The sequence below is a fragment of the Chiloscyllium plagiosum genome, chromosome 4 (genome assembly GCF_004010195.1).
Source record: "Chiloscyllium plagiosum isolate BGI_BamShark_2017 chromosome 4, ASM401019v2, whole genome shotgun sequence".
NCBI lineage: Eukaryota > Metazoa > Chordata > Chondrichthyes > Orectolobiformes > Hemiscylliidae > Chiloscyllium > Chiloscyllium plagiosum.
In genome coordinates this window covers 68,927,466-68,945,646 of record NC_057713.1, presented here as the reverse complement: position 1 = coordinate 68,945,646, position 18,181 = coordinate 68,927,466, and the positions used below count along the sequence as shown (strand labels likewise).

Sequence of the window (18,181 nt, the reverse complement as noted above, 5' to 3'; positions counted from 1 at the left end):
GGATGGATCTTTAAGAATGCTGGCGGCCTTTCCTTGACAGTGGGTCTGGTAAATGGATTCTATAGGTGGGAGGTTGGCCTTTGTGATTGTGTGGGCTGGATTCACTCCTCTCTGTAACTGTCTTCGATCTTGAATGGTACAGTTGCCATAGCAGATGGTGATACATCCAGACAGAATGCTCTCAATGGCGCACCTATAAAAGTTGACAAGGGTATTCGCCATCATGCCAAATTTCCTCAGCTGCCTGAGGAAGAAGGGACGTTGCTGGGTCGTTGTAACCAGTGCGTCCACATGAAGAGTCCAAGAAAGCCTTTTGTGGATGACCACTCCCAGGAGCTTGACACTCTCCACTTGTTCCACCTCTGTGCTAATAATGTGTAGGGGAGGAGGGGGGGGCATGATTAGCATCTCGCAGAAACTCAATAATGAGTTCTTTGATTTTGCTGGCATTGAGAGCTAGGTTGTTCTCAGTGCACCATTTTTTCAGGTCTTCCACTTCCCATCTGTAGTCTGTTTTGTTGCCATCTGAGATTTGACCGACTATGGTGGTATCATCAGCGAACTTGTAAATGGCATTAGTCATGGTATCCATGAACACTACCATCTATAAGGACAAGGGTAACATGTCCAAGTTCCCCACCAAGCCACTCACTATTCTGACATGGAATTATATTGCCATTCCAATGTTACTGGGACAAAATCCTGGAATTCGCAAACAGCCTCAGTTCAGGAATGTAACTCACCAATACTTTCTTGAGAAAGACTAGGAATGGGCAATAAACACTGGCCAAATGGATGTCCCACAATTGCATTTTAAAAACTGTGTCTCCCTCCACAGATTCTACCAGATCTGCTAAGGTTTTCAGCACTTTCTGTATTCATTTCAGTCAACACTATCTTGGTATAAAGATGACAAATGACAGTGGCAATTGCACCTCCAATGTTATCATCCATATTTATCCATTGCAAACTGCAAATATTGTATTCTATTTTCCACCTGCGTTCTGATTGCGTTGGTTTAAAAACTGATTCTTTCAACTCCTATTCTCATTCAAATAGAAATAATTAGAACTGAAAGGAAGTGATTAACACTTTGGCAAGGAAATAGCCTTCCTCACATTTATACATATATTGAACCTATATCCTTTCATCTCCCATTTCTTCATTCAACTATCCAATTTAACCATATATCTTATTCCAGTTTCTCCCTCAAACCTCCATTAATTCCCTGGTCATACAACTCTTACTCTCAATCCTAATTATTTAACATTTTATCTTTTTATTTCCCAAACCAGAGTATCGTACAATTTAACAGTATTGTAAAATCCACTGACATTTAAAATTTGAGTTGGCTTCCTAGTATTACAGTCTTGGACAAATGATACATTATGGATCTAGCCATTTAACCTCATCTCCTTAGAAAAATGTAATATGCAATTTGAGTTCTCTTGTATTGAATTGATTATTGATTAGCATTTCACCATAATTTCAAAACATTAAAAAGATTCAGGTCTTTCATTCTAAATGTGTAACAATTCCACAAAATGCTACTTGATCATACTCACTTTGCAACATTTATTTTCACTTGATCCCGCGTAAACATTTTGCTACAGGGAAGAGAGCTGAAAAATTGTGATTCCATTAAGCTACATTTATTGTTGATCAGTATAATTGCAATGCATTCACAATTGATAGAAAAGTTAGTTATATTTCTAAAATTAGACATTTTGGTTCAATGATTCCAAATGATCAGTTCTGGTCTTTGAACATCTCTTCAAAACATCTGTGGTTGTTACAATGGGATGCCTGTTGCTGAATCACCCAGAAGAAGATGGGATCAGATGGTAAACCTGTTGAGTACATAAAGCAGGTACCCCACATTACTACAGGTGCTTCTCAAGTCATAGAGTCATACAGCATGGAAACAGATCCTTCAGTTCAACTAATCCATATTTTCAAACTAAAGTAGTCCCACCTGCCTATATTTGGCCCATATCCCTGCAGCCTCTCTTATTCATGCATTTATCCAAATATCTTTTAACTGTATCTGCATCCATCACGTTTTACAGCAGTCCTTTTCACACATGAATCATTCTCTACATAAAAATGTTGTCCCTCATGTTCTTTTTAAAATGTTTTTCTCTCACCTTAGAAATATGCTTCCTAGTTTTGAATTCATTCACCCGAGGGAAAATACCTTCTGTATTCACCTTCTCTATGCCCCTCTTGACTTTATAAACCTTTATAAGGTCACTCTTTGACCTCCTACACTCTAGTGAAAGAAGTCCCAGTCTATCTGGCTTATTCTTATAACTCAAAGCCACCATTCCTGACAATATCCTGGTAAATCTTTTCTGAACTGTCTCAAATTTAATAATATCCTTCCTTTCGGAGGACAACCCAAATTGCACACAATACTCAGAAGAAGCCTCGCCAATGTCCTGTACAACCTCACCATGACGTCCCATCTCCAACACATAAAGATCTGAGCAATAAAGGCAAGTGTGCTAAATACCTTCTTAACCACCCTGTCTACCTGTGACGTAAATTTCAAAGACTGAACCTCTAGGTCTCTCTGTTCTACAACACCACCCAGGACCCTACCATTAATTGTATGATTCCTACCCTTGTTTGTTTTACCAAACTGCAATACTTCACATTTATCTATACAGGTGCACAATCCTTTATCCAAAATGCTTGGGACCTGCTGGTTTTTGGAATTCAGAACTTTTCAAATTTCAGAATAAATGACAGTTTGATGATGAAATTTTTAAAAATCTTACCAGAGGGGTACAAGTCACTAAGTAAAACAGATCTTGAAACAGAATCAAAGCCTGCCAATGCTGAGCCACGTCCCCACACGTCACATCTGAATGACGCGCATCGAGTGGGTGTCAACTTGGGTTAACTGCAGGCCAAACAACCTTGTTAATGAGAAAGAAATTTCACAAAAAATCCTTCGGACTTTGGAGCTTTTCAGATTTTGGGATTTTGGATAAAGGGTTGTTTACTAGTACAAAACTCCATCTGCCACTCCTCAACCGGGCCTCAACGGGCGGCACGGTGGCACAGTGGTTAGCATTGCTGCCTCACAGCACCAGAGACCTGGGTTCAATTCCCGCCTTGGGCAACTGTCTGTGTGGAGTTTGCACATTCTCCCCGTGTCTGCGTGGGTTTCCTCCGGGTGCTCCGGTTTCCTCCCACAATCCAAAAATGTGCAGGTTAGGTGAATTGGCCATGCTAAGTTGCCCGTAGTGTTAGGTGAAGGGGTAAATGTAGGGGAATGGGTCTGGGTGGGTTGCGCTTCGGCAGGTCAGTGTGGACTTGTTGGACTGAAGGGCCTGTTTCCACACTGTAAGTAATCTAAAACTGTAAGTAATCTAAAACCTATTAATCCAATTGATCAAGATCTCTTTGAAATCTTAAATAACCTCCTTCACTGTCCACAACACCTACCAATTTTGGTGTTGAATTAGAGAAGTGAAACGTATGCTTTAACAAGTGCACTTTCAGAAACCATGTGAAGTCAGCCAAATTGGCTGAAGACTAACTTCTGTGAATGTGGATTCCTTGGGAAGAATGATGCATTATTGCTCAGCCTTTCTTGTAAAAGCTGTTGCAAGCTTCATATATCTATGGGTGTACATGATTCCCCTTGTGAATATCCTGGCTGCAATTTTACATGGGCTGACACTGGGAAGCTGGCACAGAGAGTTCAGAGCAGTGAAGCTTGGTGCTCTAATTTTAAGACTGTGCCTGCCAACTCTCACAGGCCAGAAAATGAGTCATGAATTGATAGTCAAAATGCGTTCCATTTCTTTAGTTCCGATCAGAGTTTTTCACATTGGAGCAACAGCATAATGAAGGCACAACCAGTATTATTCTCATAAAAATATGTGCTGCTTCAACAGGGGCCAGAAGGTCAGCACACCTTGCTATCAATTAAAGTGGACTGTGCCAGTACGAATCATTACAAGTGCTTAAAATGTGTAACGTTTAAACTGGCTGAGGGGAAATATGGCTTTTAATTTGTCAGTATGAGGTCTTGAAACATGAACATACCTGTTTTGTACAGTCAAATATTTATGTGGAAAACCTTGAAGGAAGTAGACACAAGAGCTGTAATTCAGGTGGAATTTTGTTCTACACTGATACATGGCACTCTGCACAAAATTTTTCTGCTCTTTTTGTGAAATGTATCATTACTCAAAAAGACAAGTTGGCGAAGTTTGACAGCATATGGAAACAGGAATGAGGGTCATGATACATAATTAACTTGTTCCCATTCCTTCCAATGCAGGCAGCATGCAAACTTCATGCTCCCTGTTGATTTACATGATAGCTGTGTGCAGCCTAGCACTAACCACACTGTTAAGTGCTGTATGCCTCAGTGGGGGATCCAAGTTCATGCAAGGTTAGCATCATTGAAAGCATGACTGCATGAAAACACAGTCTGTATGGAACTGGACTGATGAAGTATCTGATATTTTGAACAGGGAGAACATAGACCAGTAGTGCAACAAGACAGACAGCATGTCTAAGATTCACTAAAGCAGCCTCAGTAATGGAGAAATGCTTGTGATTAAAAGGGATCAATAGGTACGCCAGGCAAAACTCTGTGAAGAAATTGGGAACACTTAGTTGTGTCGATAGATGCAAGCAGTATAGTCCCAAGGACCTGGAATGATATTGCTGAAAAGGTTTAATGATCTTTCTTTCATTCACTCATGAGACATGGATCTTGCTGGGTGGCCAGCACACATTGCTTGTCCTTAGTTTCCAGTGAAAAGATGGTGGTGACTGGCCTTCTTGAACTGCTGCAGTCCATGTATTATAGGTTGACCAACATACCCTTAGGAAGGGAATTCCAGAATTTTAGTCCATTGATAGTGAAGGAATGGTGACATACTTCCAAGTCAGAACAGTCAGTAGCTTGGAAGGGAACATGTAGGTAGTGGAGTCCCTATGTTTTTTGTTGCCTTTGTCTTTCTAGATGAGTTTGGAAGGTATTGTCTAAGGATCTTTGGTGAGTTTCTGCAGTGCATCTTGTAGATTGTACACACTGCTCCTACAGAGAGTCACTGATGGAGGGAGTGAACGTGGTGCTAAGTGACTGCTTTATCTTTGTGTGTTGCTGGAATTGCATCCCTCCCATGCAAGTGGGAGTATTCCATCACACTCCTGAATTATACCTTACAGATGGTGGACAGGCATTTGGGAATCAGGGGTGAATTACTCACCACAGTATTCCTGGTGTCTGACCTGCTCATTGAGCACTGTATTAATATGGTGAATTCAGTTGATTTTCTGGTCAATAGCAACCCCCAGACTGTTGATAATGGGAGCCTTAGTGGGACACAATGATCATCACATCATTGAATATCGGAGTGGTAGTTTGATAGTCTCTTATTGGAACTGGCTCTTGTATTTGAATGGTGCAAATCTTACTTGCCACTTATCAGCCCAAGTCTGGATATTGTCCAGTTCAGTTGCATTTGAACGTATCCTGCTTTAGTATCTGAGGAGTCATGAATAATGCTGAACATTGTGCAATTATCGACAAACACCTCAACTTCTGACGTTTTGTTGGAGGGAAGGTCTTTGATGAAGCATCAGATATCATGGAACTGAGATAACTGACCTTCAACAACCACACCATCTTCCTATGTGCCAGTTATGATTCCAACCAATGAAAAGTTTGCCCCTGATACCAATGATTCTAGTTTTGCCCGATCACTCCATGACTATAACTACCAATGCTTCCCATGCCTCCACACTTGAAGGCAGTCACTAACATTCTGGATGTCTCAGAAGCATGGATCCAGATGCCTATTTTCAGTGTGACTGATGGTAGAGTGATGATATGTGATAAATAAACCAAAAATGTACAACTTTCACACAAAAGGAAAATCTCTATTTACAACCATAAAAGATGAGTATTTGCCTTGTATGTCACCAAAGTATATTGTCAGGTAAAACTTCAGAATGGCACCACACAGTGATGCAAAGTAAATTCAAAGATAGATTTCCCTTGAACAGCATTCTTCAGACAATGAATGCTGATGAGCTGAAGACCAATTAAAAAGCTCAACAGTCATTCTTTTTGAAATGAGCAGCAAAAAGTAAGGCCTATACTGAAGTATTCAATCACATTTTTCATCTTTTGGCATAACACAAGAAATTATTCCCTGATGGTAAAGTAATTAAAGAAGGAATTACTTGGCTGCTGAAGTTTTATTCAAAGATTTTAAGAACAAGGAAGAAATAATAACAGTAATCCATAACATGCCAGCGTTTTATATCTAGAGCCTCCTGACTTTCATAGGTATTAACAGCACTGATTCCCCCACCACCAACTTCCTGGAGGTTACCATATTAGCAGGTCAGAGTCTAGGAACTCTGCAGCGAGTAACTCACTTCCTGACTCCTAAGACCTGTCCACCATCAAAAGCTTGACACCATCACAGCCTGCTTGATTGTGACTGAATTGCCATTCAGTTCCTGGACCACCAACGCTCAGTAGCATGCCATGTGCCATGTGCCATGTACAGGATGTAATGCAGAAATATACTTTTGCTCCTTAGTCTGTACATTCCAAACACATGATTGCTACCATAAGGACATGATATGTGGGAACAACACCATCTACAAGTTTCCCTCCAAGCCACCATCTTAACTTAGAAATATTCCTTCAATGTCACTGGGTCAAAGTCCTAGCATTTCCTCTCTAACAGTGCTGTGAGTCTAGTTGCAAAATGGACTGCAATGGTTCAGGACGCTAACTCACAATCATCTTCTCAAGGGCAACTTGGGATAAGCAACAAATGCTGGCCCAGATAGTGAGGCCCATATCCTATTAAAAAAAAAGGTATGTTATAACTGAATGAGGTGGTGAGAATTCAAATCTTGTTCTGGAAGATTTAGCAATGGCTGAGCATGATAGGAATCACTCTGCATGGAGACATTCACTTTATCCCAACTGTCTAAACCTGATCTATACATCTTTATTTTTCATGACCAGAGCCTCAATATCTTTAGTCATCCAGTGTTCTCTACTCCTGCCAGCCTTGCTCTTCACACTACAGGAACATGCTATTGTTGTACTCTCATCATCTCATTTTGAAAACTTCCCACATGCCAGAGGTGCCTTTAACTGAGAATATTATGAGTGCCTGTCAAATGTCATCAAAATTGACCTTAATCAATTTAAAACTTAACTTCCAATCAGGCCTATCCTTTTCCATAACTGTTTAAAACTAATAAAATTATGATCACTGATACCAAAGAGCTTCTCCACTAACACTTCAGTCACTTGCCCTGCCTTATTTCCCAAGAGAAGGTCAAGTTTTGCTTCTTCCTGAATAGGTACATCCACATATTGGACAAGAACAATGTTTTGGATGTACTTAACAAACTTTTTCCCATGTTTCCATCTGTGGAGATGATAAGGTTTATCTACAGTAACCTTATAACTTGCTATACTCTATCCTTAAACACATTTATCCATTAGACAAAGGTTATACCTATGACAGTGATTGACACAACACTCCAGATGCTGCCTGACTGGCTGTACTTTTCCAGCACAGTCTTACCCTCATTTTCTGCTTCTGTCACTACTTCATACAACTCAAATAAATTTCTCAGACATGACATGCCCTTGACAAAGCCATTTGACTGTCTTGTATTAACTTATCTTTCCCTAAATATATATTTATCTTATCCGGTATGATGGCCTCTGTCAATTTTCCCACTACTGATGACAAGCTGAGGGATCTGTAGTTTCCCGGGTTATCCTTTATCCCTTTCTTGAACAACGGTGTCACATTTGTAATCTTCCAGCCCCCATAGGACTGTTCTTGCATTTAAAGAGGCCTGGCAACTTTCCGTTATTGGTTCCCTGATTTGCTTCCTCAATTCTCTCAACAATTGAGGACGCATCCTTTCTGGGCCTGGCGAGTTCTGTACATGGAGTGCTGCCAACCTTGTTTCTTTATCTATCTCCATACTGTTCAATTGCTCAAAACCCACATTTTAACTAGGCCATTGTCACCACCTTCTGATGTGCTAAAGACAGAAGCAAAATATTGATTTATTATCTCTGATATATCCTTTGGTTCAGTGAGCAGCTTTCCCTGCGTGTTCCTTATGTGCCCAATTCCATCCATCATTAATCATTTATTATTAATATGTTTAAGGTATGTTTTACTATTTGTTTCAGTGTGGCCTGCCATCCTTTCCTTATGCTTCCTCTTAATCTTCCTTATTTCAACCCTAGCCTCTCTCCTGTATTTGACATATTCTTTGTGCTTTCTGATCCTATCATATGCATCAGAATACATAATATGCCTCCTTTTTCTTCCTTGTTTTCTCACCAATATCCTTAGTCATCCGGGATACTCCAGCTTTGGATACACTGTATTTATTTTTCATGGGTATGCACCTAGCTAGTATGTACCAACCTAACTTTTTGAAATTCTTCCATTTTTCACCCACAGCTTTACCAGCAAACGTGTTTCCAATCAACATGCTCCAGTTCAACTTCTAGAACCCTAAAATCTACCCTTTTCCAGTCTAGGATTTTAATAATTGGCTGATTTTTTTTCCATCTTAATATTGCAACTTATTATGCTATGATCGTTTATTTCCAAATGCTCCCCCACTCTCGCGTTCTCCACTTGGCCTGCCTCATATTTTAGGACCAGATCCAATACAGCTCCCTCTCTGGTACAACCAGAAATATTCTCCTACACACATTGTAGGAATTTCTCCCCTTCCATGCCGCACATTCTACCTTTTTCCCAGTCTACCCAAGGGTAATTGAAATCACTCACTATCAGAACCCTACTTAGAACATAAAACATTACAGCGCAGTACAGGCCCTTCAGCCCTCGATGTTGTGCCAACCTGTGGTATCAATCTGAAGCCTTTCTATCCTATACTATTCATTTTCATCCACATGTCTATCCAATTACCATTTAAATGCCCTTAAAGTTGGCAAGTCTACTACTGTTGCAAACAGGGCATTTCTGAGTGAAGAAACTACCTCTGATATCTGCCCTATATCTATCACCTCTGAATATAAAGCTATATCCCTCCATTCTAGCCATCACCATCTGAGGAAAAATGCTCTACTGTCCATCCTATCTAATCCTCTGATTATCTTATATGTCTTAATTAAGTCACCTCTCAACCTACTTCTCTCTAACGAAAACAGTCTCAAGTGCCTCAGCCTTTCCTCATAAGACCTTTCCTCCATACCAGGAAACATCCTAGTAAATCTCCTTTGAACCCTTTCCAAAGCTTCCACATCCTTCCTATAATGCGGTGATCAAAACTCCAAGTGCGGCCGCACCAGAGTTTTATGGAGCTCCAACATGACCTCGTAGCTGTGAAACTCAATCCCTCTACCAATAAAAGACAAAACACCACATGCCTTCTTAACAACCCTGTCAACTTGGGTGCAACTTTCAGGGATCTATGTACATGGACACTGAGATCTCTCTGCTCACCTATACTGCCAAGAATCTTACCATTAGCCCAGTTCTCTTTATTCCTGTTGTTCCTTCCAAAGTGAATCACCTCACATTTTTCTACACTAACATCCATCTTCCACCTCTCAGCCCAGCTCTGCAGCTTATCTATGTCCCTCTATAATCTGCAACATCTTTCGGCACAAACCACAACTCCACTGACCTTAGCACCATCTGCAAATTTACTAACTCACCCTTCTACACCCTCTTCCAGGTCATTTATAAAAATGACAAACAGATCCTTGAGGTGCACCACTAGTAACTGAACTCCAGGATGAACATTTCCTATCAACCACCATTCTCTGTTTCTTTCAGATTTGTCTTCAGATTTCCATAACCTGCCTACAAATGCTTTCAATTTCCTCCCCACTGATTGAAGATCAATCAGAAGTACAGAGGAACCTTGGTTATCTGAAGGACACAGGCAGGCAATATTTTGTTCAGTCAATCAAATTCAGATAATCGACTGCCAGATAACATAGTTTAGCCGTGCATCAGGACCTTGCGATCTTGCCGGATAATTCAAAATTCAGACAATCAACTGTCAGATAATCAAGGTTCGTCTGTACCCATAAACATCACTGTTCCCTTCCTGTTTCTCTAATCCACATAGATTCTAATTCAGGAACTTTATCTCATTCAAGTGCAATAATACAACCTTTGACCAAGACTGTTACATCTTCCTTTTTATCCACCTTAAACTCAGGATGTTAAGTATCCAGTCCTGTTCTGGCTTGAGCCACATTTCTGTCAATGTTATTATGCTGTAGCCTCCAAAGCAATTTCTGTTTCTACTTCCCCAATTTTGTTCACTATACTCCGTGTATTAACATACATACAAATTAACCCTGTCCTTCGCTCTTTTTTGTCCGCTGGAAGGCAATCATTGCTTTGTTGACTTCAACACTGAAGTGTTCCCTCACTTCCTTCTTCCTTTCCTCTCTTTTCTCCTGTCTGGTATTTCCAAAACTAGAGCCATTTTTCAAGCCACTGCTCTGTCTTACAAGTTTAAATCCATCCCTACTGCACTATTTACTCTCTCAGCCAGGAGATTAGTTCCTCTTCTGTTCAGGCGAAGCCTATCTCTACCAAACAGCTTTTTCCTTAGCCAAACATGATTCAAATCTCCCAAACATATAAACCCCTCCCTTCTACACCACCCCTCAAGCCACACATTTACCTCCTTGATCTGCTTTGCCAAGATGGTGAAGCTCGAGGCCATAAGCTTAGTTTCCAATTTTTCCACGGATAAAATGGAATGAATTTCCTTCCTAAATGATTTGTTTAAATAAGTGGGATCTTATTTCCTACTTCTTACTTCTCCAGTTGGGAAGTTACTATCCCTTGTGTTAATGCTCTCATTAGTAATGTGACCCTACTTTAAATCATTGCCAGATTTCCTCAGCTTCTCCAGTCTATTGTTGTTTCAGCTTTTCAGCAACTGTTTTGTTTAATGGGTTTGTTTAACTTTCAATCATGAAATCATAGTCATACAGGTCGGAAACTTCAGTCAAACTCATCCACGCTGACCAGATATCCTAAATTGATCTTGTCTCATTTGTCAGCATTTGGCCCATATCCCTCTAAACCCTTCCTATTCATGTACCCATCCAGATGCCTTTTAAATGTTCTAATTGCACCTGTCTCCACCACTTCCTCTGGCAGCTCGTTCCACACAGATACCACCCTCCGCATGAAAATGTTGCCCCTCAGGTCCCTTTTAAATTTTTGCCCCCTCACCTTAAACCTATGTTGTCTAGTTTTGAACTCTCCTAAGCTGGAGAAAAGACCTTGCGTATTCACCCATTCATGGACTTCATGGTTTTATAAATCTCTATAAGGTCACCCCTCAGCCTGTGAGAAAAAAAAGGCCCAGCCTATTCAGCCTCTCACTGTACATCAAACATTCTAATTTAAGCAACATCTTGTAAAGCTTTTCCACTTTAACAACAACCTTCCTATAGCAGTTAGACCAGAATTGAATGCCGCATTGTGAAAGTGGCCTCACCAATGTCCTGTACAGCTGCAACATTGATGTCTCAACTCCTACACTGAATGCATTGACCAATCATGCCACCTAGGATTTTACTTTTCCATCAAAGTTCAAGGGATTGTTCTGAGCGCATTGGGTTTAGTATCTCCTTGCAAAGTAATGTAACATCACTGCTTTAATTTGCTTAAACCTTTGAACAAGTTTGGAAATTCTTGATGAAATTCTCTGTTGTTTTCATTTTTAAATATTGAATCCATTCAGCTACATTGTGACCCTCTTTTTAAACCCAACAGAATTAGCAATACAATCAGGCCAGGTGTCCTAACATAATTATTCAAATGGATGAGTCCATTATTTATTATGAGACTCTGTGCTGAGGACAACATGCAATTTGTCCTTTAGCAATGTTAGTTACAAGAAACAACTAAATGTTCCAAAATCCCAGTATTGTTTAGGGCATCGGGAAGCATCTACTGCAACTAATCATACAGCAATCAGTTGCAGTACAAAAAAAAGTCTGATTATCACATGTTGTCCTCAAGGCCACTATATTACTTGAAAAGTGTGCAATTGTTTCAAAAACTGCTGACAGTCATAATGTGATGTTGCAATGACCCAGTTTCTTGCTCCGTTGTCGGTCACTGTTGTGAACAAACAACCCATTTAAAAGGTCAGCATGGTGACATTTTAAGGCCTGAATCAGCAAACTTATAAAAGCTTTAAAGGTTTGTGAGCTGCAATCATAATGATAACATCAGAATTGCAGCAGCAGATGCTCCCTGATGTTGATCCTGACAGAAATCATGGAATCATTGAGCAGGCACTACATTTGCTGAGGCAGGCACAGAAGCTTATCTCAGGTACACAGCTGTTTCAAACACTGGAATATCTGGCAACTGTATATTATTATGAGGTCTGTGCAAACAAAACACCACCCACTATCACACTGCCTATATATCTCCCTCCCTATCACTGACTCCATCTGAGTCTCCGCCTGTCTGCATTTCTTTGGGATAAATAGAACAAATAACTGCAGGTGCTGCAGAGCTGAAACAAAAACAGAAATTGCTGGGAAACTCAGCTGGTCTGGTCACATCTGTGGAGAGAAAACAGAGTTAACATTGAGCCCAATGACCCTTCTTCAGAACCTTTCTTTGGGTTTGATTTATCACTTGAACTCCCTGTGGGATATCTCACTTGTGCTGTAAGAAAAGTTGGCACATCTAATCTCTGCCAGCAATATATTGGCTTCCTTCAAAGCTGGGAAATTTAGAAGTTGCTATTGTAGCAACACCTACTGGGAGATCTAATTTGTATTTTGCACAAGACGCTAACTAGAAATTAAATAGTCACAATATGTTAACATCAGGTTGTGGTGGTTAACTTTCCTATACAAATCACAGGACTCAGGCATGCAGATTAACTTTGTGTTTATTCGAACAAGATCAGTACTAAACTGGATAAGCAGAATTCTGTCTGACACTTGGTCCCAGCTCTGTTCCACATCTGCCTGATCTCTGTCCAATCTATATAGAAAATCATCAACTTCTGTACACAGACATTATTTTAATTTCATTTTTGCACAATAAAGGTAAATTTTTCATCTAGGTTTTTTTCTCTCATCGTTTCTGCAGGAACCTGTTTACATTTCTCTAGTTTGCTCTCAAGACTATTACATTCCTCAAGGTGGATGAGGTTCGTCTCCAGTCATTTCTGCTAATGTGGACCCTTTGGATATTCAAGGTTCATACTAGATTTGGAACCGGCTTCGTGGAGGTATGGTGGAGGTGTGTGCGCATCCGAGACTTGTCTATCTGGTTGCATCTTGGATGTGCACATTCTGTATTACTCGAAGTTTTGCCTGCGCACATCCCATTCTGGAGAAAGCAACTGCTGTAGCTGGATGGTTGAGTTTTGGAATTGAGAATGCTTTTTAGTAGTGGTGAATGAATGAGTAAATAAATAAATGGATGGATGGATAATCTATAGTCATTGCTCACAGGTATAGAACACTTAACTGGTGCACAGAGCAACAACAAAAAAAACTGCGGCAGGTATGGCAGCATCTGTGAAGCGAAATCAGTGTTAACATTCCTCAGGACCCAAGTGTCACTGGAACTGAAATCGTTAATTCTGTCTTCTCTGCACAAATGCTGTAGATGTGCTGAGCTTTTCTAGCAACTTCTGTTTTCTAGCATCTGCAGTTGTTTTCAGGTTTTAACAAAAAACTGTATCTACATACGATGTATAGAGCCACAGGAGATGGGGGAGATACTAAACAAGTATTTTGCATCATTGTTTACTGTGGAGAAGGACATGGATGATATAGAATGTAGGGAAATAGATGGTGATATCTTGAAAAAATGTCCATATTACAGAGGAGGAGGTGCTGGATGTCTGGAAATGCATAAAAGTGGATAAATCCCCAGAACCTGATTAGGTGTACCCTAGAACTCTGTCAGAAGCTAGGAAAGTGATTGTTGGGCCTCTTACTGAGATATATGTATCATTGATAGTCATAGGCGAGGTGCCGGAAGACTGGGGTTTGGCTAATGTGCCACTATTTAAGAAAGGGGGTAAGAAAAAGCCAGAGAACTATAGTCTGGTGAGCTTAACATCAGAGGTGGGCAAGTTGTTGTAGGGAATCCTGAGGGGCAGGATGTACATGTCTTTGGAAAGGCAAGGACTGATTAGGGATAGTCAACATGGCATTGTGTGTGTGAAATCATGTCTCACAAAGTTGATTGAGTTTTTTGAATAAGTAACAAAGAGGATTGATGAGGGCAGAGCGGTGGACGTGATCTATATGGACTTCAATAAGGCAAGGTTCCTCATGGGAGACTGGTTAGCAAGGTTAGAATACAGGGAGAATTAGCTATTTGGATACAGAAATGGCTCAAAGGTAGAAGATGGAGGGTGGTGGTGGAAGGTTGCTCTTTAGACTGGAGGCCTTTGACCAGTGGTGTGCCACAAAGATCAATGCTGGGTCCACTACTTTTCATCATTTATATAAATGATTTGGATGTGAGCATAGGAGGTATAGTTAGTAAGTTTGCAGATGACTCCAAAATCGTAGGTTTAATGGACAGCAAAGAAGGTTACCTCAGAGTACAACGGGATCTTGATCAGATGGGCCAATGGGCTGAGAAGTGGCAGATGGAGTTAATTTAGATAAATGTGAGGTGCTGCATTTTGGGAAAGCAAATCTGAGCAGGACTTATACACTTGATGGTAAGGTCCTGAGGAACGTTGCTGAACAAAGAGACCTTAGAGTGTAGGTTTATAGTTCCTCAAAAGTGGAGTCTCAGATAGGATAATAATTGGGTGGCACAGTGGCTCAGTTATTAACACTGCTACCTCACAGCACCAGGGTCCTGGGTTCGATTCCTGCCTGTCTGTGTGGAATTTGCACATTCTCCCCTTGTCTGCGTGGGTTTCCTCCGGGTGCTCCGGTTTCGTCCCACAATCCAAAGATGTGCAGGTCAGGTGAATTGGCCATGCTAAATTGCCCACAGTGTTAGGTGTGTTAGTCAGGGTAAATATAGGTAGGGGAATGGGTTTGGGTGGGTTTCTCTTCAGAGGGGCGGTGTAGACTTGTTGGGCCAAAGAGCTTGTTTCCACACTGTAGAGAATCTAGTCGAATAAAGAAGGCGTTTGGTATGCTTTCCTTTATTGGTCAGAGTACTGAGTACAGGAGTTGGGAGGTTGTGTTGCAGCTGTACAGAACATTGGTTAGGTCACTTTTGGAATATTGTTTGCAAATCTGGTTTCCTTCCTATCAGAAGGATGTTGTGAAACTTGAAAGGGTTCAGAAAAGATTCACAAGAATGTTGCCAGGGCTAGAGAGCTTGAGCTATAGGGAAAGGCTGAATAGGCTGGCATTGTTTTCCCTGGAACATGGTTTATAAAATCATGAGGGGATAAATAGATAAGGCCTTTTCTCTGGGGTGGGGAGTCCAGGGTGGGACGGCATGGTGGCTCAGTGGTTAGCACTGCTGCCTCACAACGCCAGAGACCTGGGCTTGATTCCAGCCTCGGGCGACTGTGTGTGTAGAGTTTGCAAATTCTCCCCGTGTCTGCGTGGGATTCCTCTGGATGCTCCGATTTCCTCCACAATCCAAAGATATGCAGGTTAGGTGAATTGACCATGCTAAATTGTTCATAGTGTTCAAGGGTGTGTAGGTTAGGTGCATTAGTCAGGAGTAAATATAGGATTAATGAAGAGTACGGGCTACTCTTCAGAGGGTCAGTGAGGACCTGACGGGCTGAAGGGCCTGTTTTCACCTTAGGAACTCTATGCCATCCCGTCCCATCCTGTCCTGTTCAGGGTGAGAGGGAAAATATAAAAGGGACCTAAGGGGCAACGTTTTCATGCAGCTGGTGCTGTGTGTATGGAATGAGCTGCCAGAGGAAGTGGTGGAGGTTGGTATAATTACAGCATTTAAAAGGCATCTGGATGAGTATATGAATAGGAAGGGTTTTGAGGGATATGGACCGGTAGCTGGCAAATGGGACTAGATTAGATTAGGATATCTGGTCGGCATGGACGAAATGGACCAAAGTGTCTGTTTCCATGCTGTACATCTCTATGACTGCTAAAATGTGTTATCGTACTAGTTTGTAAGGTGTTGTTGGAACCACTTTTCATCAAATTTTTTTCTAATTTCCAATCCAAGATAATATAGCTTCCTTAGTTATGGCTACATGCAAACATGAACCCATTTATTCTCTTTGGTGTATGTGAAATGTGTTGGATGTTTGTATTACACACTTTCATGTATATTAAGTAGATCCAATGAAATATTAAATAAATATACAGTTTATTGAATAGACTGAAGTCTGCACATTTGACTGCCAGTTAATGAGTTATTTAGCAGATTAATAAATATTAAAATTGAAATAGTTTACCAATCAACCACAGTTTCAATTAATTGTAAATACAGAACTTATAATACACATACATTGTTCATTTTATGAAAAGACTCAGAGTACTGCTTACTAAAAGTAACAAATCTCAAGTCTAAGTAACATGGAGCAAAATAAATTTGTTGAAGCAACAACAAATTGATTTCATCAATGCAAAATGAGCTATAATATGATAAAGCTCAGCACTTTTAAAACAAACTGCTGCTACAGTCTGATTGGTCAATCATGACAGGCAAAACTATTTTAGTTTTCCACAGAAGACAGCTTTTAAAAATGGAGGAAATAATATCCAAGCCACAAGCTGTACCACCTTTATTATCATTGTTATAATATGAGTTCTGACATGAGCTATAGATAATGAAATCATAAAGGCATTCTTCCTGAACACATTTATAACCTCAGTGCGTAGGGTGAAAAGTCATCTACCATAAATTGAAAAAGAACTTGTGTGATTTAAAAAGCCAAAATTAGTCAGAAAGAACAAAGGCCAATAGACTGACAGTTCTGGATCATATCCAAGTTTACTTGTGTAATCTATAGGGGTAGATCTATTCTAGTTCACCATTAATCAGTAATGTGAATCACACCATTTTCATACCCAGTTGTTTGGAGGTTGATTTTTGTCTGATCTTTAGAGAATTGTATTTATGGCCCTATTCCAGCTGTCCTTTTGAAACTTTTCTAAATAATGCAGTATCTGAAAAGATGGCAAAGGGTATTAATAGAGAAACAGAACTGCATAGATTAGGAGGTAGGGTCTGACTGAAGGCCTTGATTGTGATCTGGACATTCAATATTTATGTCAATGAAGATACAAATGAGAAGAAAGGAGACTGCTACAAGTGCCCTGTTCCTCCATTAGATATAGATTGCAGACATTGGAACAATCACCAGGTAGATCTAATTAACTATAAGATCTTTGATTGGTTCAGGTTAACAACTCCAATCAGGGAGCCCTGGCTGACAGATATAAACAGGAGATTTAGAACCTTCTCAGTTTAGGGGGCTGATTGGGCTATGGTCAGTGTGTTCCTATTAATGATTAGAGTGGTGCTGGAAAAGCACAGCAAGTCAGGCAGCATCGGAGGAGCAGGAAAATTGATGTTTTAGGCAAAAGCCTTCAACAGGAATAGAGATCTATTCCTGATGAAGGGTTTTTGCCTGAAATGTCGATTTTCCTGCTCTTCCAATGCTGCCTGACATGCTGTGCTTTTCCAGCACCACTCTAATCTAGACTTTGGTTTCCAGCATCTGCAGTCCTTGTTTTTACCTAGTGTTCCTGTCTGTCTGTTTTTGGAAGAAACCTGATTCCTGAATGGGCTGAACCATATAGTCAGTTTGTTAGTTAATATTCTTTTTTATTGATTGACTTTTAAACTGGCTGATTTAAACAGTCAATGTGTTATAGGTGTAAATCAGTTCTCATTAGGGAACTGTTGTTTCATTGGCTGGTTACAGCTGTGTGTTATTCTTTTCCTTTTGAGAAAAGGATTATGCTGATTTTCTAGTTTTCTTAGTTTATTTGTGGAATGTGCTTTCACTTCTTGGTATTTGGACTGAGCACTTGTGAGAAAATACATCTTTCCAAATGAGCTGGTCTTGTATGGGTAGGCCTGGACTTTTGGGTGACTAGGCCTCTAAAGACTGAACATCTGTGTGTGTGTTTGGAGGTGAACAATTGCTGCATCCTGGAATGGACCAAACCCCTGAGTTAATTGCATTTTCACAATGT

General features: G+C 40.4%; 1 long non-coding RNA gene across 1 annotated transcript in view; it reads right to left on the bottom strand.

Moving 5' to 3' along the window:
* Window positions 1–1,783: 1,783 nt before the first annotated feature.
* LOC122549567 overlaps window positions 1,784–18,181 on the bottom strand; it is a 91,248-nt gene continuing 74,850 nt past the window's right edge. Inside the window, exon 3 of the long non-coding RNA XR_006311580.1 lies at window positions 1,784–1,850. This is a non-coding gene — a long non-coding RNA (uncharacterized LOC122549567). The remainder of the gene's footprint in view (window positions 1,851–18,181) is intronic.